This window comes from Arvicanthis niloticus, chromosome 5 (genome assembly GCF_011762505.2).
Source record: "Arvicanthis niloticus isolate mArvNil1 chromosome 5, mArvNil1.pat.X, whole genome shotgun sequence".
Classification (NCBI taxonomy): domain Eukaryota; kingdom Metazoa; phylum Chordata; class Mammalia; order Rodentia; family Muridae; genus Arvicanthis; species Arvicanthis niloticus.
The window spans coordinates 9114042-9141845 of NC_047662.1; the positions used below are offsets into that span (position 1 = coordinate 9114042).

Below are 27804 nucleotides of genomic sequence, written 5' to 3' on the forward strand. Positions count from 1 at the left end.
ACCAATTTATCTGGTGGATAATGATTATCTATCTGACCAGCAAATGAGGCACATGCAATAGGCCAGACTTCAGAATTCTGCATAAGCCAATCAACCTGATGCCTTGTATAAGGTTGTACTATGACATCAGGATCTTTTCCAAAATATTTTTGACTGTTATCTCTGCCTAACATAATCATATCTGCTACAGCTGCATAGTATGGATTAAGAACCTTCTTGGAGGATGAGGGAAGATGAACCCATAATATGGGTGCAGTTTGCCAAAAAACTGCAGTAGGAGTCAGTTTAGTGTTAAAAATAAGAAAATATAAAGGCTTAGAATAATTAATATGAGTTACAAATTGGGATGAAATAGCACTCTCTACCTTCTGTAAGGCTTTTCTACCCTCCTCTGTTAGAGCCCTGCCAGATTTAGGGTCAGGATCTCCCTTGAGAATATCAAACAGAGGCTTCAATTCTCCTGTTGTAAGTTTCAAATATGGTCTTAGCCAATTAATGTCTCCCAGTAGTTTTTGAAAATCATTAAGTGTCTTAAGGGAATCAGTCCTCAGTGTGGCTTTACTATTAATAATACATGGACCATTAATCTGAAATCCTAAATAGGTATATGGGTCTTGTAATTGCACCTTTTCTGGTGCTATTTGTAACCCTGCAGTCTGTAAAGCTGTTCTAAGATTATCAAAGCACTGGAGTACCTGTTTTCCATCTTTTCCAGCTATCAAAATATCATCCATGAAATGAATCATGTAAATTTGCTTCCACATAGTTCTAACACCCTCTATGGCAGAAGCTACAAACTTTTGGCACAAGGTAGGACTGTTAGCCATACCCTGAGGCAATACCTTCCATTGATATCTTTTCATAGGTTCTCTAAAGTTTATAGAGGGAATACTGAAAGCAAAACGTTTTCTATCATTAGGATGTAAGGGGATAGTAAAAAAACAGTCTTTTAAATCTATAACTATTTTATAATAACCTAAAGGTATGGCCACCAGTGTGGGCAGCCCAGGTTGCAAGGCTCCCATTTTAATCATGGTTGCATTAACAGCCCTCAAGTCTTGCAACAATCTCCACTTTCCTGATTTTTTCTTAATGACAAATATTGGGGTGTTCCAGGGAGAGTTACTCTCTTCCAAATGCCCTGCCTGTAATTGCTCCTGCACTAGCAACTGGGCAGCTTGTAATTTTTCTGTGGTTAGGGACCACTGATCCACCCAGACGGGCGAGTCCCCTTTCCAGGTGATGGGATCCACACAACGTCCTAGGGGTGCAGCTGAATCAGTAGCCCCCATCAAAAATACCCCAAGCCTCTTCTTTCATTGTTACCATAAACTTCAGTAGGATGAATAATTTCATCTTCACCTTTTCCTAATCCTTTGTCTGGGGAAAGCTCAGAGTTTACCATTTGAGCCATGATTACTTCATTAGGGCTGCACATAATCAATCCCAACTGGGATAACAGATCTCTGCCTCAGAGATTAATGGGAAGGCCTGAGATGACATAGGGTTGTATATTTCCTGTATTTCCTTCTTTATCTTTCCACATTAGCACCTTAGAGCTTTGTAGTGGATTTTGACTTTGGCCAATACCCCTTAAATTGGTTAAGGTTGGGGTCAGAGGCCAGGTAGCAGGCCAATCACTTTGTTTTAGGATAGTCACATCAGCTCCTGTGTCAACCAAGCCTTGGAATGCCTTTCCATCTAGCCAGATTGTCATCATAGGTTTTTGTTTAACTATAGGCTGTACCCAGTATGCATCAGAGGAACCAAAACCTTGATCCCCTCTTTTAGGATTCTTATATTTGTGATTAGTAGGGTACAATGGAAGTAACAATAGTTGAGCTATCCTCTTTCCTGTAGGAATGGTGACTATGTTCTGAATTGCCTGCGCCATTACCTTAATCTCACCCTGATAATCATTATCTATAACTCCAGGAAAAATTTGTAATCCCTGTACAGTAGTACTGCTTCTTCCCACTATCAGGCCAAACACATTTGGATAGAGTGGTCCAAACACTCCAGTGGGTAAAGCCTGAGGTCCCATTTCTGGGGTTAATACTGTGTGGGTGTCAGAACTGAGGTCCAGTCCTGCGCTTCCTGGTGTTGCTTGACTAAGTTCAGAAAGGGATTAGTATTTGCTGGTAGGACACTGACTGCTCCATAAGCCTGTTTTGGCTTGTGTTGGTTCGGGGCCTGGAGCTGGCCCCTGTTCCCGTTTCCCTGATCATAGAAAAGGGTGTTACCTTGTGCGTCTCTTTTAGACATACAATGACTAGCCCAATGCCTTCTACGTTTGCAACGTGGGCAGAGCCCAGGCTGTTTTCTGGGCTGTCTCTGGCTTAACTCATTTTCTACTTTGCAATCTCTTGCAAAGTGTCCAGGCTTACCATATTTAAAACATGCCTTTCTGTCTTTATTTGCCAAAAAATCTCTTACAGATTTTCCTTGCATAGCAGCTGCCATAGCTAAGCCCTGTTGATAAGAGGGACCTATGTCAGAACAGAGTCTGATATATCCCGTAAGGTCTGTCTTTTTCCTATAAGGTCTAATGGCCGCTTGGCAGGCAGGATTAGCATTTTCATATGCAAGTTGTTTCACATAGTCTACACCTGCCTCTGCATTACCAAAAATCCTCCCTGCTGTTGTCATTAATCGATGAACAAAGTCAGAAAATTGTTCATCAGGCCCTTGCCTGACTGCTGTTAAAGATGCACCAGGGTCTCCCTTTACCGGGAGTTTACGCCAAGCCTTCATGGCTGCATTTTGAATTTGAGCATATAAACCTGGGTCATATTGCATCTGGTTATCACTAGAAGCAAATTGCCCTTCTCCTACTAAGGCATCAAAGGACCAACCATTGCCTGCCTGAATGTTTCTCCTAGCTGTCTCTTTACAATTCTCATGATACTCTGATTTCCAAATAAGATAGTCTCCACCACTAAGAACTGCCCTCACTAACATATTCCAATCACTAGGAGTTAGCCACTCCTCTGCAACAGATTCTAAAATTGCAAGAGTAAAGGGAGCAGTGGCACCATATTGAGATACTGCATTTTTTAATTCTTTAATAATTTGAAAATTAAACCCTGTGTGATGTCTCCAAGCAACCCCTTGAGCGTCTCTGGTCTCTGATACAGGGAAAGCCTTAGCGTCTCCCTCCTCTGGCTGATCTGTAGCTGAACTAAAGCTAGAGGATAGGGACTGCCTTTGGACACCAGGTTGAGGAACATGAAAATCCGGGGGATTTTCGCAGTTAGTCTCTTGAGACCTCTTCCCTGTCCTTAATTTCTGTAACTGGTTACTTAAGCCCTGATACTCTTTTTCTAACTCTATCAGTTGTTTAAGGGTAGTAATTTTGTCCTGTAACTCCTTTTTAGGATCTACAACCATTGTCTCCATTGGGGGAGCACTTGGAGGTAGAGGCACATAGGGAAAGGGCATTTCAGCGTCATAAAATTTGACTTCCTCTTCCTCTTGGTCAGCACAATCTGGCTCTGACAAATTGTCATCAACCTTTGGCTGTATTTTAGATTCTAACTTACGCTTCTTTTTATTTTGAATAAAAAAGACAGCATTCAAGAACAAAAGCAGAAAATTAACACATGTGAGCAGCAAACAAAACCGAAATAGAGAGTTGAATTCAAGCTGACTAATTTTGGATTCAGGTTGACTAATTTCTTGTCCCATTTTCCTTACCTTTCTCAACTCGGCAGATTCGTGATCACCTTCTTCCAGTAATGTCCCTCACTGGGTCTCTCGTTCCCGCTGCCCCACGTTGGGCGCCAAAGTGTTGCGCTAACTGGAGCCCGATGTTGGACGCCAAACTGTCCCAGCCAGTACTGCCCAGCTTTGTGGGCCAAAATGTTGCGGCCTGCTCCGCTCCACGCTTGGCAGCCACTGTGTCTTGGCCCAAGCTGCCGCTCTGGTCCGAGGGTCAGGGTCTAGCGAGAGAGAGAGTGGGGATAAAGGGGAAGAGATGCAAAGAGACAAGACAGAGATTCTGATCAAGTCTCGTTTATTGAAGGGAATTCTGAGCTATTTATAGGCTTTTGCCACGTGCCTTGTAGGCGCGTGGATACCACGTGCCTTGCAGGTGTTGATATGACGTAAGCCTTACAGGCGTCTATAGCGTGGACAGCACGTGCACCACAATGCCTTGCAGGCTTGGATAGCACGTGCACCTTATAAGCATGTATGGTGTAGATAGCACGTGGACAGCATGTGAACTGCAATACCTTGCAGGCGTGGCCACCAGGTGCACCTTGCAGCTGGGGGCAGTAAACAGCAACACAAAATATGTGGGATATCAGAGTGTGCTTCAGCTGTTGTAGGCTATTGGAAACCAAATCTTTCGTCAGGGTATATGGTTCCAGATGGCTGCAAAGTTGATCTAGCCACTTTCTACTAAAGTCGGCTCCCAACAAGGTTTCTCTCCTGTATGAATTCTCTGATGACTTCTCAGATCACCTTTTTTCAGCAAAGCATTTGTTGCATTCACTGCATTTGTAAGGTTTCTCTTCTGTATGAATTTTCTGATGAATACTAAGATGGGACTGTCTGGTAAAGCATTTGTCACATTCACAGCATTTGTAAGGTTTCTCTCCTGTATGAATTCTCTGATGAATACTAAGACTGTATTATTGGGCAAAGCATTTGTCACATACACTACATTTGTGAGGTTTCTTTCCCGGATAAATTCTCTGCTGACTTTGAGGATTGTTTCTCTGTGTAAAGCATTTGTCAAATTCACTATGTTTGTAAGTGTTCACACCTCTATTGTTTTGCTTCAGCAAGAGTTTATGTTTAGAGGCAGAAACCTTATCAAATTCTATATTTCTATTATCTTCTTTCTTCTCTTCATGGATTCCTTGATTGTGTCTAATGATAGAACACACATTTAGACAGTTCACATAGTCTTTATATTTGAAAACTTCTTTAGTGTTCTCAGTTTTATGTCTTTTTAGGTTTGAGAATTGAAGAGAAGCATCACTGTGGATAGTTTTATATGGTGTACTTTTGGTAGATTCATGAATAATATTACTAAGCTCATTATATTTAAAAGACTTCTCTTGGATATCCACATGCTCATGGACAATGTGATGTGTGTCTTGAGGCAAGTCTTTTCTGTTCTTTTCACATATGGCATGGTTTTCTGAAAAAAAAAAAAAGGTCAATTAGGAATGGCAAGGGTTGCCAGGCAGTGGTGGCGCATGCCTTTAATCCCAGCATGTGGGAGGCAGAGGCAGGCAGATTTCTGAGTTCGAGGCCAGCTTGGTCTACAGACAGGCTGTACTATATCCAGGGCTACAAAGAGAAACCTTGTCTTGAAAAACCAAACAAAAAAGGAATGGCAAGGGTTAATTAAATGAAGAGTAACTGATTTGATTATTAATGTTTGCTGAAGTTTTAGGTAAAATATACATTATCATGGACTTGTGGTCTCAATAGATGTTTTTATTTTTTTTAATCATTACATGTATCCTCAGAAGAACCTTAAATCTGATCTATATCAAATGACAGCAAATGATAATAGCCTTCTACATCTTATTTTAAAATTGTACCATCTATCCAATCTCAAAAATATGAAGCCAGAAGAAGAAATACAGGGGCAAACAGTGAAGCAGAGACTAAAGAAAAGGTTATCCAAAGACTGCCCAATTTGGGTAATCCATTCAATATGCAGTCACTAAACACAGACTCTATTGCTGATGCCATAAAATGCTTGCTGATAGGAGCCTGATATTGTTGTCTCCTGAGAGGCTCTGCCAAAGCCTGATCAACAAAGATGTGTATGCTTACAGACAACCATCAGACTGATCATGGGTACTACAATTGGGGATTTATGGGAAGAACTGAAGGAGCAGAGAGGTTTGGAAACCCATGGGAAGAAGAACAAAATCAACCAACCAGACTACCCAGAGCTCCAAAGAACTAAATCTCCAACCAAAGTGTATACATGAAGTAGAGGATTGCCTTATCTGGAAGCAGTGGGAGGGGAGGCCCTTGGTCCTGTGAAGTCATGATGCCTTAGCATAAAAAAAATCCTAGGGCAGGGAGGTGGGAGTGGGGAAGCACTCTCATAGAAGCAGGTTAGGGCTTGGGATATAGTATTTGCAGAGGGGAAAACAGGAAAGAGGATAACGTTTGAAATGTAAATAAATAAAAGAACCAATAAAAAGAGAAAACAAATGAAAATTTTACTTTGCAGAACATAGGATAAGTGATCAATCTTTTATTAAATTTCAGAAAGTAGATTTCTGACCAACGTATCCCCAATTTTATGATTACAATTTGATTCAGAGTGACACTGTGTACCTTTGATCAGATATAAATTTATGATGTAACTGACATTGTCATGGAAACCACTAAAAAGGTTTGTTTCAACATCCAAGATGCTAGGATAAAGATCAAGTTGTCCTAGAACTAAATATAGAAAAGAAATCTCAAAAAGTAAATTAAAAACATCTTTGAACCAACAGCTCTATATCAACTTGAAACCTTATGCATTTTTTAAATTCATAAATAAGGGAAAATTTTAAAGCAACTGTAAGCTTCCAGTCTGGGCCAGAGAACTGAGCAGATCTTGGGTGGCTGCTCTGCCCCCAATCTCGAAGAACCCAGAGGAAGCGGGGATCCCAGGTGCTCTAACTTGGGCAGTATCCTGTCTGAGCTTGAGCACTGAGAAGATTTTGGGCCCCAGCTCTTATCCCAGTAGTTACACCCACCCCACAAAGTTCTGATACAACCAAGATAATAGGAAAGACAGGCTCCAGTCAGGGACAGGGCAGGTAGCACTAAGGAGATAAAGATGGCAAAAGGCAAGCGCAAGAACATAAGCATCAGTAACCCAGGGTACTTGGCATCATTAGAACCTAGTTCTCCCACACAAGAAAGTCCTGAATTTCCCATATCACTAGGAAAGCAAGATTCAGATTTAAAATCACTTCTAATGATGATGATAGCGGACTTCAAGAAGGACATAAATAACACTCTCAATGAATTTGAGGAGAACACAGGTAAACAGATAGAAGGCCTTAAAGTGGAAACACAAAAATTACTTAAAGAATTACAAGAGAATACAACCAAACAGGTGAAGGAATTGAACAAAACCATCTAGGACATAAAAATGGAAGTAGATACAATCAAGAAATCACAAAGGGAGACTACCCTGGAGATAGAAAACCTAGGAAAGAAATCAGGTGGCATAAAGACAAGCATCACCAACACAATACAAGAGATAGAAGAGAGAATCTCAGGTACAGAAGATATCATAGAAAATATTGACAAAACTGTCAAAGAAAATGTAAAATGCAAAAAAGTTCTTAACACAAAACATCCAGGAAATTCAGGACACAATGAGAAGAATAAACCTAAGAATAATAGGTATAGATGAGAGTGAAGATTCCCAACTTAAAGGACCAATAAATATGTTCAACAAAATTATAGAAGAAAACTTCCCTAATTTAAAGAACGAGATGCCCATAAACATACAAGAAGCCTATAGAACACCAAATAGACTAGACCAGAAAAGAAATACCTCCCGTCACATAATAATGAAAACACCAAGTACACAAAACAAAGAAAGAATATTAAATGCAGTAAGGGTGAAAGGCCAAGTAACATATAAAGGCAGACCTATCAGAATTACACCAGACTTCTCACCAGATACTATAAAAGCTAGAAGATGCTGGACAGATGTCAGACAGACCCTAAGAGAACACAAATGCCAGCCCAGGCTACTATATCCAGCAAAACTCTCAATTACCATAGATGCAGAAACCAAGATATTCCACGACAAAACCAAATTTACACAATATCTTTCCACAAACCCAGCATTACAAAGGATAATAGCAGGAAAGCTCCAATACAAGGAGGGAAATTATACCCTAGAAAGAGCAAGAAAGTAACCCTCTTCCAACAAATCCAAAAGAAGATAGCCACACAAAGATAACTTCACCTCTAATAACAAAAATAACAGGAGACAACAATCACTGTTCCTTAATATCTCTTAACATTAATGGACTCAGTTCCCAAATTAAAAGACATAGACTAATAGACTGGATACATAAACGTGACCCAGCATTTTGCTGCATACAGGAAACCCACCTCAGTACAATAACAGACTCTACCTTAGAGTAAAAGGCTAGAAAACAATTTTTCAAGCAAATGGTCCTAAGAAACAGGCTGGAGTAGCCATTCTAAAATCTCCAGCCTGAGAACACAAAAGGAGGCAGTCATGGCTCCGCCTGTATAGGTAGTTGAGGGTGGCCTTGGCAGGCATCAGTGGAAATGGACAGCCTTGGTACCTGGAAGTTTGGATTCTCTAGTGTTGGGGAATTTCAACAGCAGGGAGGTGGGAATGAGAGGATGGTGGGAGCACACCCTCATCGTAATTGGAGGAGGAAAGATGGGATAAGGGGTTAGGCATCAGTGGAAGTAGAGGGCTTTGGTGCCTGAAAGTGTGGATTCCCAAGTGTTGGGGAATCTTAAGAGCAGGGAGGCGGGAATGAGAGGATGGTGGGAGCACACCCTCATAGTAATTGGAGGGGGGTGAGAGGTTAGGCATCAGTGGAAGTGGAGGGCCTTGGTGCCTGAAAGTTTGGATTCCGCAGTGTTGAGGAATTTGAGATCAGGGAGGCGAAAATGGGAGGATGGTGGGAGCACACCTTCATAGAAACGCCCAGAATTATATGGATCAGACATGATAGAGGCAGGCAGCCAGAAGACTAGATTCCAGAATTCAAACAAACAATTATCTTGATACTAAAATTTGTTTTGAAAATTGTATATTGCAGAATACATAGCCTTGGTGTATCTACTCATCAGTCAAGCTGAGCACACCTGCTCAAACCTCTGATGTCCTGGAATTCCAGCCGGATGCAGTGAAGACAGTGTCAGAGGCTTATCAATTTATTCTTCCCTGAACCCCTCTTCTAATATCTCAACACCCATAATCAGCTTGAAGAAGTTAATGAAGAGTTGGTGCCCAGAAGATACTGTATATCTCTTTTCCATATGACTCCTGTTCACTTGGAGTACAAAGATTCAATCTGTTAAATATGATGTAGTTCTACATGCAACTAAGAATGTATGACATTGTGGGGCACTGAGCTGCGAGAGACAGCCGGCGCCTGGTTGAATGAGCTTTTGAACCCTGGAGAGCCCCTGGGACGGAAGGCATTCAGCTCGGTTCCTGGGACCCTGGCTCTCTCAGCTTCTGCTCTTCACAGCCCCTCCCACAGAGAGAGGTCTATGGCCATCCGGTCATGTAGAAATAGTGCCCCAGGCTCTCCCAACGTTCATATGAGGCAGCCCCAAAATCTCAGACCAAGCCAATAGGATTACCTGCTGCTAAAACCTTAACCCACCCCAAACTGTTTATATTGAGCTTAATTGAGAAGTAAAAGCGTGCGCATGAATCATCCCGTTGTCTGAGAGCTTCTGTCATGGATCCTCCCCTCTTCACCAGCTAGACAGGGCCCCTTGCCGACTCAGCAAGAGCTGTGAACACCAGGTGAGAGATCCACTCTCTTTCCCTGCTACCTAGCCGGCACCTCCCAGCTTAGCAAAGAGCTGTAACACTTCAGAAGACACCGAATATCCTGAAGCACCTTTGGGGTTCTTCTCTCTCTGCTGCAGAGAGGGTGATGGGCAGCACCCAACCTTCCCTGCTGACACTCTACCCTGAACCATCTGTGGGCAGGGGCAGCAGTAGAGACAACGGCTTTTCGCACCCTGTCCTCTGCCAAGCCAGAGATTTTGTGGGACCCCATCCAGAGCTGGTTCCCACATGTGGCACCTAACATGAGGCACGAACACCCACACATCTACAAGAACCATTCTGGCTGAGTCTGCTAAGCAAATATACTTCCTGTGAGGCATAGTGCCAGAGCTCTCGTGGTCCTCTCTCAGTGTGTGCCTGCACGTTCCCTGCCTCTATCCTGCCAGTGTCCTGAGACCCCAGATGGTGGCCAATCTCAGTGCATGGACCATGCATCCCTACAGTCTCCGTTCTGCTGCATGCCCACCACCATGGCAGCTGGGGCCCAAAATGGAGATTTTCACCATAAGTCCTGCGCCTGCCCCCACTAAAATCAGGCTGAGTTCACTACCCACCCAAGTACTAGCCCCACTGAGTCTGCTTGGTGTGGTTTGAGCATGCCTGCTTAGCCTCTGCTCCTCTGTGGTAGACCCAGTCTTCCTGCGACATCCACCCCTGACAAAGGACGGTGCATACCAGCAACACAACAGAGATCCACACTCGTACACCCAAGCATGCATGGGCCTACATTGTTTCACACAGGTGGTGAACAATGCCTGCAGAGTCAGCTCCACAAGCGCCCCTGCTGGTGCCTGCAAAAAAACGTAACCTCTCTCTGTCCACCCTACTCTCTCTCTCTCTCTCTCTCTCTCTCTCTCTCTCTCTCTCTCTCTCTGTGTGTGTGTGTGTGTGTCTCTCTCTCTCTCTCTGTCTCTCTCTCTCATTCTCTAATTCTTAGCTACAGTCTATCTCCTGCCTAGTTTAAATAGACTAGGTCTCTTTCTCTCCCCATGTGTTCTCCAGCTCAAAGGCAAGATGGTGGTGGCTTCCTAGCCCCCCACTCTTCCCATCCCCCTAGCTCCACAGAGGCCTACATAGTGTTTTCTTTGACCCCCTCATCAAAAATTTTCACTAAGAGAGAGTGAGATGTTGGGCTGTGAAGAGATGGCTTGGTCTCCCCGGTAGAGCTCTGGGTTTGAGGTAGCTGGGGACCCAACAGGATATTGCCTGTCAGGGATGGCATATATCTCCCCATGCTCCCAGATTCTAGACTACTCCATGCGGTCCACATCTCTCATTAATTTGCACCTTTCAGACTACAGATGACACAGAGTTGCCCCTCCTTTTATGAAAGAAAAGAGAGTGGGGATGTTGGGCTGTGAAAGGGTATCCTGGTTCTTGGGTTGTGAGTGTTCGGCCATACACCCAGAACACAGGCTCCCGACATGAGATCTAATCTTCATTCAACTTGCACCCTTCAGTCACATAGAGGGTGTGATTGACAGGTCTCCACCTCCAGAGATTAAAATATTAATGAGTTATCTAAAGGCTCGGGGGCATAGCTAATTAAGTTATTCCCTCCCCTTTCCCCCTCCCTATAAAAGTCGGGCTTTCCTGGCTTTTGGCAGGGAGAGCACACGATATACACCCACTCACTATAAACAATAAAAGCTTTGGAAAACCAGACTCCATGTGTCACCTGGGCCTTCCTGCGCCTGCCACCAGATTCCCAGCCTTTGGAACCCTGAACCTTGCTGATGCAGCTGCTGGCCCAGCTGCAATGGCTGTGTGAATGTGGGACCCTCTGCTGGTGGTATGGGAAGCCCACCCGGGACCCCGCTGCCGGACAGCCATGGGACCCCGCCGCCAGACCCTCCCACAAAGGTTTTTTTCCCACACAACATGGATCTTTTGGCATAAATACATATACATATATGTACACACACACACACATATATATATATGTATTCATATATATATGTATACACACGTGTTTTTGCATCAAAAAGAATGCATTTTGGATGTCAAGATACTATTACTACACAAAGTTTTTATGACCATTGTATAAGCAAATGTGCAGTGTATTATATGTATTACATTAACCTTATATTTCTCTCATTTCAAATATTTTTCTTGGCATTAAATAGATATATGAACAGTCTTGTTCTATGACCCTGCCTCAGAAGATTAGATTGAAACTTGGAAATAGCAGATGGATGGAAGGCAGTTGAAAGTCATACAAAATTAATAATTAATGAGGAAAATAATGATTTCCTAGAAACATTTAAACAAATACTCTTTCAATGTCATAACAACTAGGCCTGGCAATAAGCAAGTGCTGTCACTCAGGCCCTCAGTGTTTCTTCAAAAACTAAAGACTAAATAGATGCACCACTGAATTGACACCTTTTTTAGAAAAAACCACAATAATCTTGCACAGACAGAACTGCAGAAGACAGAAAAAGTGGAACGTGGTACCATCAGAATACAAAGCTGGGGCTGGAGCGATGGCTCAGTGGTTGAGAGCACAGACTGCTCTACCAGAGGTACTGAGTTCAATTCCCAGCAACCGCATGGTGGCTCACAACCATCTGTAATGGGATCTGATGCCCTCTTCTGGTGTGTCTGAAGACAGCTACAGTGTTCTTACATACATAAAATAAATAAATCTAGAAAAAGAAAAAGAAAAAAAGAAAGAAAACAAAGCTGGCATTATCTGGATACTAATCTAATGCCCATAAAATATGTACAAAGAAAAAAGTAACAATCAAGTTGGATCAATATACACTGAACAAAAACTCACTCTGGTGGATGCTGAGAGAGAACTTAATTTGATTTCATGCCAGAGATGCAAGACTATTCCAACAGGCACAAACCAAACAAGTCAAAATACGAAATACATACAGTGAGAGAAGGCTCAAAACCATGCCAATATATCTGTAAAATTCCAGGGGGAATATATCTCAGTGGATCAATATGAAAATTTTGGAGATAGTGAGAACAGAAGGAACATCCCTCAGTCTAATGAAGAGAATAGCCAACACCATACACAAATCACTACAAAAATTAAAAACAGCTGTCATCATTCTAGTCTTTTCAGAAGAGAGACAGGGAGGTGCACAGCATCCACACTAACTTATGACAGTGCAGCAGTACTTACTTAGAATACTTTTCATGTTCAAATAAGAATACGAGGAAGGCAAGTTTTCTGAAATAACAAGAATCATAATTTTTCAACTCAAGAGCTACACATCTCAAGAGAATAGTCAAATCTGATAATACACTTAATATGCTATTCAAAACTATAAGAAAATATCACCTGGTTTGTTGCGGCCTTTACTCTTCCTCAACGCTTTGCCTCAACGCTTTGGTTGAGCTATGTGCTCTGGTCAAGAGAGAGAGTGGGGCTGCAGGGGCAGGAGACGCAAAGAATGGAGACAAGACAGAAATTCTGATCAAGTCTCGTTTATTGAAGGGAATTCTGAGGTATTTATACGCTTTTGCCACGTGCCTTGTAGGCGTGTGGATACCACCTGCCTTGCAGTTGTTGATATGACGTAATCCTTACAGGCATCTATAGCGTGGACAGCATGTGCACCTCAATGCCTTGCAGGCGTGGATAGCACATGCGCCTTATAAGCATGTATGGAGTAGATAGCACGTGGACAGCACGTGAACTGCATGCCTTGCAGGCGTGGCCACCACGTGCACCTTGCAGCTGGGGGCAGTAAACAGCAACACAAAATATGTGGGATATCAGAGTGTGCTTCAGCTGTTGTAGGCTATTGAAAACCAAATCTTTCATCAGAGTATATGGTTCCAGATGGCTGCAAAGTTGATCTAGCCGCTTTCTACTAAAGTCGGCTCCCAACACTGGTTTAACCCATTCCTAAAGAATAGTCTGAGAAGTTAGAAGACTGCTCAGTGTCTAAAAAGGTCTTGGATATCCTGGTGTAGCATACAAATTTAAAAAAGGGCTGCGTGGTCTGACAGGTGTAAGGAGTCATCAATGGCTCTTCCTAGATGCCGATTCCTTGGGCTGAAATACCAACCTGCTTGACAATGAATGTCTACCAGTGCACCCTCAGTTTTACATGCTTCCACCATGAAGTCACCATGAACAATACAGCTTCTACATTAAAATTTGAAACTGACATTTCCTCACATACAAACCGACTTCAAAATAGACCTAATTCTGCACTTTTGACCCTTCTAGTTAAAGTTTCCTATTACTCAGTACATCAAATATTTTTACAGTAGACAAAGTTCAAATACCTATTTGTAGTGTTCAGACCTGGGACTCTTGATTAGTACAAGGACATCATATTCTAGTCTAATATTACCAAAGAATCTCTTTAAGATTGGTTTCCTCAACCATAAGGTACAACCCACAATGTCAGCAAAATTATCTAGATTAAAACTACTAAGAAATAAAACCTCAGAAAGAGAATTATTTCATCCAGCAACCTTGCAAAATCTTCACTATAAAATCCCTAGTACAAGTAAGATTACATGAAACAGATATTTACATAGTGAAAGTATTATTTGTGAATCTTCACTTTAGCTCAGGAAGAAAACAAAGTGAAGATATAAATTGACAGCATAACAATACAAAGACTCACATTCTTTTCAACTGTACTTAATATATGGCTAACCTACCCTCAGGGGATGGAGTGAGTATAACTGCTTAGGAGCCCTGTGTCTTCTTCCAGAGGACTGGAGTTCCATAACAACACTCAAATGTCAGCTCTATGGCAGAGTATTGTATCCCTTCCTCCAAGTCTGCAGAGCTTGCACATGTGTGATTTACCAACATTCATGGAGACTAAACACTCACAGTAAGCAAAGAATAAGAAAAGAAAAAAAAACCAAAACAAATCAAAACACCAGCAGCTACTAACATTTAAAAAACAGGAAGTAAATAGATACAATAGTACAGGAAGATATTTAATTTGACCTTTTCAATGAAGTTCTGATTGCATAAATAAATAAAGTGCAGAGGCATAATCCTTTGCTCTTAGCAAATTTAATCTATATCTATATCTATATCTATATCTATATCTATATATCTACCTATCTATGACATTCTTCAGAAAGGACCTGAATTTCTAACACAGCACTGTTCTCAGTTGATAAAGAGACAAAATTGGGGAATTCTAGAAATGATTTCCTCAGGGTCACACAATTGAGACTGATATTTGGGTAGTATTTTATCTTAGATAGCATGAGAACCACTTCTAATCAAATATCATTCAAAACTCAAGGACATAGAGAAGCTCTAATTCCTGAAGACAATATTTTATCCATCTCAGTTTCTGAAATAATCATGAACAACAATGAAAGGAGCCTAACAACTTCCAAAAGGAAACACACAGACAAAACTCAGATAGCTTCCTTACAATGCTCCTTATAGTTTCAGAATTACAGTGTAATCTTCCAAACATAAAACACATTCACACACATCCTACAATATGTACTTAGTTTGATAACAAATATTGTTGATGAATACAAAAGCCTAGAGACTCAGAATTTTAATCCCTGCACTGTAGAGACAGAAGCAGATCATGTGGATACTGGAGGTTCCTCAGAAGATATAGTTTTTTTAAGTCCCTCAAGCCTTTGAGAGCACAGGGACTTCACAAGCCCCACTAATATATCTGTGCTTATAGATTTGTTTCATCTATAACTCTGCCAAGGCTAGAAATTGCTCTAGCCAACTTTCCACTTCATACTCTGATCTATTCCTCCCACTCAGTCTCATAAAGACTTTCACATGCCTGTCAGGATGCTCTGGATCTGCTCTATCCCACCACACAAATGTGCTACCTGCCTAGAACAGAGCTGGATCTACTAGGAAACTGTAATCTAGTTCCTGCCCTCCATTCTAGAGTCTCAAAGCTTAAGCCTAACATCTCATATGGAAATCTCTGACTCCTCATAGAATGCCACACAGTAAAAGAAAACAGAGTGGCTGGAACTAAAGCAATTTGACAATGCTGACAGAGCTTCCTTACCTCAAATCAGCAATGCAATACTAATGCTCATGAGAAAATGAATTATAAAACAAAGGCAAAATACAGAACTCAAAACACAATTCAAACTCCATTCAATGAGGTCAATGGACATAAAGAGGAAACAAGGAAAGGAACTCAAAGGAGGCAGGAAGAAACTGAGAGAAATACAAGAAAACTCCTACAAGTGACTAAGGAAAAAATAGGGTAATTCAGGATGTGAACATTGCATCTATGGAGATAAAAATCTAAGGAATCCTCAGTCCAAAATGACAGAGAAATGAACTCTGTAAGACTGAAGGTAACTGAATAAAGGGACAACTAACGATAGACACAGCGTGTAGAATCCAAACATCAGTCTTTCAGTACAAGCTGAAGGAGCTGGCTCAATCAAGAAACTCATAAGTGACACAAATAAACAAAATTCTTATTGGAAGTCAGCGGAAATATAAAATGATAAAACTTTAATTCAAGCCTGATACAGTGGGTAGTTCTTTCATCGTAGCACTCAGGAAGCTCAGACAGGAAGATTTATGTGAGTTAGAAAATATTCTGGTCTGCAATCAGGAGACCTGAAGGTCAGGTCTGCAGGGTGAGGCTCTGTTTTACAAATAGTAAACCCAAACAAGAAATTAAAGCTATATTTTCTTCATTAATATCAAAACCAATTAAAATGTGCGAGATTGTGAGAATAAAAGGAACATCCCTCAGTCTAATGAAGAGAATAGCCAACACCATACACAAATCACTACAAAAATTAAAAACAGCTGTCATCATTCTAGTCTTTTCAGAAGAGAGACAGGGAGTTGCACAGCCTCCACACTAACTTATGACAGTGAAACAATACTAACTTAGAATACTTTCCATGTTCAAATAAGAATACGAGGAAGGCAAGTTTTCTGAAATTACAAGAATCATAATTTTTCAACTCAAGAGCTACACATCTCAAGAGAATAGTCAAATCTGATAATACACTTAATATGCTATTCAAAACTATAAGAAAATATCACCTGGTTTAACACATTCCTAAAGAATAATCTGAGAAGTTAGAAGACTGCTCAGTGTCTAAAAAGGTCTTGGATATGCTGGTGTAGCATACAAATTTAAAAAGGGGCTGTGTGGTCTGACAGGTATAAGGAGTCATCAATGGCTCTTCCTAGATGCTGATCCCTTGGGCTGAAATACCAACCTGCTTGACAATGAATGTCTACCAGTGTACCCTTAGTTTTGCATGCTTCCACCATGAAGTCACCATGAACAATACAGCTTCTACATTAAAACCTTGAAACTGACATTTCCTCACATACAAACCAACTTCAAAATAGACCTAGTTTTGCACTTTTGACCCTTCTAGTTAAGTTTCCTATCACTCGTTACATCAAATATTTTTACAGTAGACAAAGTTCAAATACCTATTTGTAGTGTTCAGACCTGGGACTCCTTGATTAGTACAAGGACATATATTCTAATCTAATATTCCCACCAATATCTTTTTAAGTTTGGTTTCCTCAACCATAAGGTACAACCCACAATGTCAGCAAAATTATCTAGATTAAAACTCCTAAGAAATAAAATCTCAGAAAGAGCATTATTTCACCCAGCAACCTTGCAAAATCTTTATTATAAAATTCCTAGTATAAGTAGGATTACATGAAACAGATATCTATATAGTGAAGAGTGTTATTTATGAATTTTCATTTAAGTTCAGGAAGAAAACAAAGTGAAGACATAAATTGACAGCATAACAATACAAATACATAGAGAAGAACACTCCTAGAATTAAACAAAAGTCAGTCTGCCAGGTCTGTCATTGTTGGGAGCCGACTTTAAGCAGAAAGCAGCTATGAACTTTGCAGCCATCTGGAACCATATACCCTGATGAGAGACTTGTTTTTCAAAAGCCTACAACAGCTGAAGCACACTCTGATAAATATATTGTTTATCCCACATAGCTTGTTTTGCTGTTTAGTGACCCCAGCTGCATGATGCACATGGTAAAATGTTTTCACCTGTGTTCTCCTGCTTGTGCTTATAAATACCCAGGATTTTCTTGTAAGTGTGTGGTGTAGTGGTGGTGTAGTAGAAGTAGTGCTGTGTGTGTTGGAGACAGTAAAGGAGACTTGACTCCAGATCCTCTGGCTTGTCTCTATTCTTCGTGTCTCCCCCCCCCTTCTTCCCCACACTCTCTCTCTCTCTCTTGCTAGACCCCGACCTGCAGAACAGAGCAGGCCTTTACATGTCATAACAATAGAAGGGAACAGAGTACTTGTGGCTGGGCAGTGGTGGTGAATGCATTTAATCCCAGCACTTGGGAGGCAGAGGCAGGTGGATTTCTGAGTTCGAGGTCATCCTGGTCTACAGAGTGAGTTCCAGGACAGCCAGGACTACACAGAGAAACCCTGTCTTGAAAAATCAAAAACAAAAAGTACTTTTGACTTCTCCAGTGCTGATAGTTGTCATAGGCATAAGGCTCGTTCACATAATAATGTACATGTTGTACTATATATTCCTCTTTATTGTAATGTTATCCCTGCCAATGTTATTGGAAAATATTCTCCCTGCCAATGTTAATGTGTACATAGTAATCAGAAACAACAGGATTCCAGCAAGCAACAATGTGTTTGATATTCAGTCAGGGAAATGGAAATGCCACGACCTTCAGAGAGCATGTAAGAGGATTGAAATGAATTAAAACATGAATATATATTATATAAGAATATATAATTTAGTATAAGAACTATTCTTTAGAGGAGTTCTCAACAATGCAAAGTATAAAGGTATAAGATGAATTGTATGAGGGGCTCCCTGGACCTGAAAGAACAGAAGCAGCTGCACTAATGAGACAGTAAAGGGAAAAAACAGTTAAATAAAAACAAGGCTCATGGTGCAAGTAATAAAGGAACACCAGGAAGTGAGGAAGTGATGATCTCAGGGGGAAAACCAATCAGTTAAGCTTCTTGTTTGTGTTTTGAAAGGCAGGAAAATTTTTGAATTTGAGAATAGCCTGGGAAATTACAACTTTGTGTGAGAAAAAGGTTAGGTCCAGGAATCATGGCACACACCTTTACTCCCAGCATTCAGGAGACAGAGCCATGCACAACTATGAGTTCAAGATCTATGGACAGAGCAATTTCCAACAGCCAAAGTTAGTCAGTGAAAGAGTTGAAATAGGAAGTTAATTTCTCACTTAATAGTGGCCTCCATGTCTTGACTTGGCAACCAGAAATCACACCAAAGCAATCTACATAGGAGCTGCTATTGAAAGGGTTAAATTTTTTCAGAAAACTCCTAGCAGGCTGAGCAGATCCAAGAGTGCAGGTCAGCTTGGTCGTGAGCTCTGTGTTTCAGGAACTTGACTGACCACAAGATAGATGGTTGAATACAAATAGGCTCTTGAAAATAGCCTATACTGGATATAAAATCAACTCAAACAAATCAGTAGCCTTCCTATACTCAAAAGATAAACAGGCTGAGAAAGAAATTGGGGAAATGACACCCTTCACAATAGTAACAAATAAAATAAAATATCTTGGAGTGAATCTAACCAAGCAAGTGAAAAGATCTGTATGACAAGAACTTCAAGTCTCTGAAGAAAGAAATCGAAAGAAGATCTCAGAAGATGGAAAGATCTCCCATGCTCCTGGATTGCAGGATTAATTTAGTAAAAATGGCCATCTTGCCAAAATCAATCTATAGAGTCAATGCAATCCCCATCAAAATTCCAAATCAATTCTTCATAGAGCAATTACCAAACTTATAAGCCTTTGATTAACATTTTAAAAAATTGTATAAAAGCAAAAAGGAAAGGGGGCATAGAACAGGGGGTTTTCTAGGGAAGGGAAATAGGGAAAGGGGATGCATCTGAAATGTAAATAAATATATAAAAAAAGATGATTTAAAAAAAGAAAATGCAGTGAGCTGAAGAAAATCTCCATTGGGCAACCTTGATCAGATTAATGGTTAGCTGTATCTGCCTCTGGGTATGTCAGATTCTGGGGGACCTCTAAGGAGACAGCTTACCAGGCTGCTGTCAGCATGCACTTCTGTCATCCATATCAGCGTCTATTTTTGGTGACTGCCCATGGAATGAATACCAGGTGGAATGGCCACCATACAACCTCTCCTTCAGTTTCTGTCTCACACTTTGTCTCCATATTTGCTCCCTTGGGTATTTGTTACTCCTTCTAAGAAAGACCTAGGCATCCTCACTTGTTCTTGCTTATTCATGAACTTCATGTGGTCTGTTAGTTGAATCTTTGTTGTTTCAAACTTTTGGGCTAATATCCACTTATCAGTGAGTAAATACCATGTGTGTTCTTTTGCGATTGTGTTACCTCACTCAGGATGATATTTTCTAGTTCCATCCATTTACCTAAGAATTTCTCGAATTCATTATTTTTAATAGCTGAGTAATATTCCACTGTGTAAATGTACCACATTTTTGTATCCATTCCTCTGTTGAAGGGCATCTGGATTCTTTCCAGCTTCTGGCTATTATAAATAAGGCTGCTATGAACATAGTGGAGCATATGTCTTTGTTATATGTTGGAGAATTTTCTGGGTATATGCCCAGGAGTGGTATAGCTGGGTCCTCAGGTAGTGCTATGTCCAATTTTCTGAGGAACTGCCAGACTGACTTCCAAAGTGGTTGTACCAGCTTGCAACCCCACTAACAATGGAGGAGTGTTCCTCTTTCTCCACATCCTCGCCAGCATCTACTATCACCTGAGTTTTTGATCTTAGCCATTCTGACTGGTGTGAGGTATATCTCAGGGTTGTTTTGATTTGCATTTCCCTGATGACTAAGGATGTTGAGCATTTCTTAAGGTGCTTCTCTGCCATTTGTGTTTCCTCAGTTGAGAATTCTGTTTAGCTCTGTACCCCATTTTTAATGGGGTTCTTTTGTTGTCTGGCATCTAATTTCTTGAGTTCTTTGTATATATTCTATATTAGCCCTCTATTGGATGTAGGATGGTAATGATCTTTTCCTAATCTGTTGGTTGCTGTTTTGTCTTATTGACAGTGTCCTTTGCCTTAGAGAATTTTGCAATTTGATGAGGTCCCATTTGTCGATTCTTGATCTTAGAGCATAAGCCATTGGTGTTCTGTTCAGGAACTTTTCCCCTGTGCCTACGTATTTGAGGGTCTTCCCCAACTTCTCTTCTATTAGTTTCAGTGTATCTGGCTTTATGTGAAGGTCCTTTATCCACTTGGAGTTGAGCTTTGTACAAGAAGATAAGAAGGGATTAATTTGCATTCTTCTACATGCTGTCCTCCAGTTGAGCCAGCACCATTTGTTGAAAATGCTAACCTTTTTCCACTGGATAGTTCTAGCTCTATTGTCAAAGATCAAGTGACCATAGGTGTGCGGGTTCATTTCTGGGTATTCAATTCTATTCCACTGATCTTCCTGCCTGTCTCTGTACCGATACCATGCAGTTTTTATCACTACTGCTCTGTAGTACAGTTTGAGATCAGGGATGGTGATTCCCCCAGAAGTTCTTTTATTGTTGAGAATAGTTCTCACTATCCTGGGTTTTTTGTTATTCCAAATGAATTTGCAAATTGCTCTTTCTAACTCTATGAAGAATGATTTGGAATTTTGATGGGGATTGCATTGAATCTAAATACTAAAAATATTCTGAAAATCTATTTTACTTGTAGAGGGTAAAAGGACCTTGTGGTCACAGATAAGCTATAGGGAAACCAGGAAAATAAAACCACAGTTCGTTTTCTTTACTAGAAGAGAAGTACACTATTTTCTGACCAAAAGTGAGAAAATGGCTGTAGTAAGTAACTTGGTGATCTATGGTATATAGTGCCAGGCCACACTTCAAACTCCCAGACTATTAAGCTTATCACAGACTCTTCCTCCATAGGGAACTGTTTCTTAGTCAATAGAAGCTACCCTAAGGGGAGATTTGACATGTAAATAATAGCCTCAGTTTCACTACAATGTAGGTTTGATCCTGCTCTAGGTCCTTTAGTTTTACAACTCAGTGAGAGAGTCACATGTAATCTGCAATAAACTTTTGAAGTAGACACATTTTAATCTTTGCTGTGCTCAGAGGATTGACATAATAGTCAACAAGAAATTTTTTCCATAATTATACTGTACTTCAATATTCCTAAAATAAACCACTCTTGGGTGAGAATCTAGAAGTTTCACCCAACACTAGGTACTGAGTGTGCAGGGTAAACATTGTTTATCTCCTGATTGTAATAACTCAGAAATCCCTGAGTTTAGACAAGCTTTGGACTTAAAATCACCCCAATCTGCGAACTTTAATATTTCACCTCCTGAAAATTCTACCCCTGCAATAAAACTCTATACAAAGTCTGCCTACCACTCAGTTCTCTTCTGATTCTCACCTGAGCAGAGGCAGCCTCCCTTCACTGTTTTTCAGTAAATATCTTGTGGGTGATTTGTTGTTACATAAGGCTTTGTGGTATATCTTGATTTCTAACTGCCAGGAGACCTTTTATTTCAGAGCTGTTAATACTTGCACTGGGACACTTTATCCTGAGGGCTGCAAGAATTTCATTGGGAATAACCCACCATGCACCTAACACCAGTGCTGAAATACATACAGAGTGGTAGTGAACTATATATTTTTTTGTCTTTGGGATTGTTACTCAGCAGACCTAGTGTTTGCAGAGACCCCCACACTTATATCACCTAACCAGTAAACATCAAACACAGTCTTTCATTCTGAACAATAAACTCAGAGTTAAACACAGTCATTTTCCCCTTGGAAACTGTAGTGTTTTGATGTCTTTATTTATAACGACCCATCAAGAATATACATTATCCCCACCCAGGAAAATGTTTCACAGAAAACTGCAGAAAAACAGACAAGAAATCAGAGACTAGAACTTATGGGACCCATAATGTAAAGCCTGCATATCAAATATTAATGATGATGTTCATTGTGCACATCAATGTTAGTAAATGTAGATTTTAAATACAGGACCACAGTCAATTTGGACAAGAGTTTGGGGGAAATGTGAGTCTATGCAACTACTAATGTGGTTTGCTGTTGGAAGCCGACTTCTGCATACCTATGAAGATGTACTGTCTTGTAGTGATACTCTATAGACAAGTAGATGGTTTCTTTATCCTTTGTGATGACCCTATGAGGATTCCTAAGTTTATAGTAATTATTAAGCTTTTTTAGTAACACTATTAAGTTCTTTCTGATAGTCAAGACAGCAGTGAGAACTCTTCCAGACTTCAGTGTCACTTCTGAGGCAGTAACCAGTCATTATACTGCTCATTGTTTGTAAAACTTATAAACAAATGTCAGAAAAAGGGAATTAACGATTTATTATAGGTGCTGGGACAGAAGACAAAGACATTGACTGGGTTTATGTATACAAAACTTGACCAATAACTTGCTTATGGTTTTAACACTTCAGGAACCTGTGGAGCTGTGACAGATGACCAATGTTTAGCCAGGTAACTGTCCCTAATGGATATCCTAGTGGATAACTTGCACTGTTGAAAACTCTTTATTAGATCTCTTTGAGTTCAAGATCAATCTGGTTTACATAGAGAGTTTCAAACCAGCCAAGAAACCACAGGGAAATTCTGTCTGTAAATAAATAAACAAATATATGAATAAGCCAGGTTATGTCTATACCTCCAATCTCAGATTTGAGGCAGAAGAGGGAGGTTGTGCTAGAAATTCCTTTTTAAGCAGGATTGGCCTTGAATTTACAGACATCCCCTCTGCTCTAATTCTGTACTGATTTATAGGTGTGCATCACTATGCATGGTTTAATCTTTTCAGGGACTCATTTCCTCTTGTACATTTTTTTCTTTCTTTTTTTTTGGGGGGGGGGTTAAGAAAGGTTTCTCTGTGTAACTCTGGGTGTTCTGGAACTCACTCTGTAGACCAGGCTGACCTTGAACTCAGAAATCTGCCTGCCTCTGCATCCCAAGTGCAGGGATTAAAGTTGTGTGCCACCACCACCTGGCCCTCTTGTACATTCTTACTCCTTTAGGGTGCTATGTGGTTCTTAACCCAGGGGATTCTGAACACCAAAGATAGAAGTCCCCAATTTCAAAAGGGAAACCTGAAAAGCACATCAAATCTCAGTCCTGAGAAAACAATCCAGAGTCTTATCTACCCTACAGGAGAATTCTGTCATGTGCCAGGTAGTCCACAGATGAAAATGGATTTCTCAGTTTCAGAACTTTTCCTGACCAGACAGTGACACTTGTTACTTTATTGAGCAGTTGTGTCAGGAGCCATAATGGAACAAGGTAATAACTAATAGAGGATGTTCCTGAGATGGCCTGCTTTGGATTATAATATAGTATGTGTCTGACTCGCTCCCACTGGCAAGGCAAAGGAGAATTCATTTTAGGAAAGATTTCTCTTACTAATATGCCTTTCTTTTTATTATAACATAAACATATATAACAATTCGAGGTATAGATCACCCCTTTTGAGCAGATCTCTGTAAGATTTCCCATCTTGTGGTGATGCTGTATAGATAAATAGATGTTTTCTTAAGTCTTAATGATCATCCTATAAGAATTGCTAAAAGTATATTAGTGATTATTAAGCTTTTTTATAGTGGAACTTCTCTTAGGTCTTTTTCTGATAGTCAAATCTGCATTGAGCACTCTGTCAGCCTCCCACGTATTACCAGTTAATTGCTCTTAGATAGTACCCAGACTTTCTCCTACTCAGAACACAAGAGGTTGTAAAACAATTAACCAAAGTTTATGAAAAGGGAACTAACAATTTATTATAGGTGCTAGGACAGAAGGTAAAATATTGACTGGGTTTATGTATATAAATTTTCACAAATAACTTAGTCATGATTTTTAATTTCCAGTGAACCTGTGGAGCTGTGACAGGTGATGGATGTTTAGCCAGATAATTACTCCTAATGGATATGCATGTAAACAATCTCTGTTGTAAACTTCTACTTCTATTTATGATTTGTGTTTTGTGAACTTGTGGTGAACTTTGTAACATTTGATCATCTACTCTGAAAGATGTGTAGGTACTGAGGACAAATAGATGGGAGAAGAATTTTTTCTTTTCCCCACCTAGAGAAGACTTTCCTTTCCTCTGCTTTGGATCTTTTACATTTCTTCCTAAATAGCTTTCATAGAAAATGTTTTACAATTTTGTAATAAACGCTTAAATCACGTTTCAATGTGTTCCTTTTTCTTCATCCAACTTCAGACAAGCAGGCAACAAGTTAGAGTCACACAGTTCCTGCTGATGTAGAACAAAGCCATATTACTTAATACTCCCTTGTTTGGGTACAGTTGTTATTACCCTTTTACCCTCTGATAGATCAAGAAAGTTTTTCATGATTTTTAAAGAAGTTATCATCAGCATTTCAGTACAGTTAGAAAGGTAAAATTTCTGGAAACTCTGAGACATTAAAGCCACACCAGAGTCCTACTCTGTGCCTCCATTGCTACAGTCTCTGGACCAATAACCATTCTCTCAACTACAAAGTGTTCATTTCTCTCCTCTTTGTTTTCCTTGGCTTTTTGCTATTTGTAGGTCATTCAAACTCAGCCAATTTTATAGTAATACAAACTGTTGAGGACCACACTGCCCCTCACCTGGGGGCCACTATGTTGTGGACCGCACTGCCCCACCCTTGGAAGCCAAATGCTCTGGTCCTAGGGATCAGACAACAAGGTCTATCAAGAGAGAGAGAGAGTGGGGAAGGGGAAGAGGCGTGAAAGATGGAGACAAACCAGAGTGTATGACCAAGTCTCTTTACTCTTTTATTGTCTCTCTCATTGCAAGGAAGTCCTGGGTATTTATAAGCACAAGCAGGGGAACACAGCTGAAGAACTTTACCACTGGGGGCACTAAAAACAAAAAAAGATATGTGGCATTAACAAGATATTTATCAGAGTGTGCTCAGCTGTTGTAGGCTGTTGAAAACAAGTCTGTTGTCAGGGTATATGGCTCAAGATGTTTGCAAAGATGATAGCTGCTTTCTCCAAAAAGTCAGCTGCCAACAGTCTATATCAATTAAACATGTGAAATTGAAATCACCAGAGATTCTCCAGCTGGTTGCAATTTAAAAACATTTGAAGGATATTCCAGACACACAACTTTAAATTGCATGGTGTGTGAGCTTCAACACTCCTGATACAGCAATTGACAGAAATTACCTATGATCATTTGATAGAAGGGGCCTCTACTGCTTCTACTAGTAGTTAGATTCTACTAATGATGAGGTCCTGTTTCAACAAATTCCAATACTGAGAACAATGTAAGTTTATCACTGAGCAGTTTCTCACAAGTGGAACAATATCCTTATTTTTCTAATCAAGAAAAATATGTAGTGATATGGATTTGTTCCATTGTAACCTTTTATTTTTAGTAGGTAATTTTCAGAGCGTTCTTGAATTTAGTTAAAATATTCTGATGTAATGCATCAGCTTGGAGTAAAGATTTTCCACATCATTTTTCAAAGGTAATTCCAAATGTATTTCCAGAATGTTTGGATTTATAAACTGTGCGTGAACATGTATCTCATCTACTACACAAAAAATAATCCTTTAAATATTTACAGATCATGATATTTGTATGAATAGAGTTACACATGAATTTAAGATGAATATAATACCTGAATAGTGACTTTTTGTGTTTTTGTTCAGAGTGTATGTTCTCATATGTGTAAAATGTTAGCATGGAAATCGAAGCACAGAGTCTGAATGGTTATCCCTGAAAACTATTAAGCCATGTTTTCATTTATTTTTTGGTAGACTTTTACCTCATACTCCCTTGATATCAAGAGAGAAAACAGACTTATTGCTGAGGCTCTGAAAATCTCTACATGTTTTCTGTTTCAAGTCTTTTTAACTTAACCTAGTATTAACTATGGCAGCAAGCCTGGAATATTGCACAGAATCTTCCTATATTAGTTAACACCAATCATTATCTCTAATTCAGTGTTTCTAACTTTTGTAATGCTCACCACTGACACACAATTTTAATTATTCGTATGTGGGCAGATGAACCTGGAGTTTAATGAATGATTTTTCAGTTCTAAGACCATTAGAGATATGTGTTTGAAGAGGCTCTTAAGCATCACCCATGAAAGAGACATTCCAATTCCAAAGAGGCTGTTACTAACCTGTTGATAATCACTACTATAACGCTTACATTACAGGTTTGCAGATAATATTCATGTCTTCAGCATATGTTTTATGAAAGACATTTGTTGGGAAGATGCGACATATATTCATCTAAGTAACCCAAGTGCGAACTGAAAACAACCAAGTCAGCCTCATTGAATAATTCAGATTTATTTATAGGAAAAATAGAATTGTTTAGCACAAAAGATTTATAGTATTTATCCTGAAAGATAAAACCAGCATTTCATAAGAATCATGAATATTGGATACGTGAAATGCACTTCACATCTGTAGGTATAAAATAGAATAAAGAACATATAGTCTCTGTCACTCACTGTGTAAAACACTATTTGAAGTACAACTTGTCAGAGTTTGTTCATTTGAATAAAATAAACAGAATGCTGCCCGTTTTATTACATATTTTGAGGGCTATTGTACACACCTTAATTATTTTCCCTTTGGAATGCAGTATTTCTCTATCCATGAAAGTCTTATACAACTCTACATTCTTCTGGATTCTACACTCGCCTTCATCTTGTAATATTTGAGGGTGAACAAGGAAAAGTTTAATGAAAACTATCCTACATTGTCACATTTTCACAGTTTCAAGCATAAATAGTTGACATTATCTAAGATTTGAACATAGCATGAAGGATTTCACAAGTTTTTCATAACTGTACTAATTCTCTACTGTGGAGACACAAAAGTTGCAAAAAATACACAATGGATAAAACATATGCCACATTTTTCCCAACAGAAAAACTTCCCCCTCTAAAAAATTTTAGATGTTTCCTCTGACCTGAAATGAAGTCAAAGATATTTCCATATGCATTACATGTTAATATTCTCACTGGTATGAATTCTCTTTTATGTTCTAACAGATATACCAAAAGTAAAAGATTTACACTTTAAATACATTTGAAAGTTTTCCCTCCTTTATGAATTCTCTAATAGATTTTAAGATATTTCTCGGTAGAGGGTTACCTCATTTACTTCATTCATAAAGTTTCTTTAATGTATTGATATCTTGATAATTTCACAGATTGACATTGTAGTAATGCATTGTCACATACACAATATTTGTAAGGTTTATCTCATGTATGAATTCTCTGATGCCTTCC

The 27804-nt window shown here is 39.7% G+C and overlaps 1 pseudogene; it reads right to left on the bottom strand.

Annotated features, from left to right (window-relative positions):
- Positions 1 to 4390: 4390 nt before the first annotated feature.
- LOC117708372 (uncharacterized) overlaps positions 4391 to 27804 on the bottom strand; it is a 24602-nt pseudogene continuing 1188 nt past the window's right edge.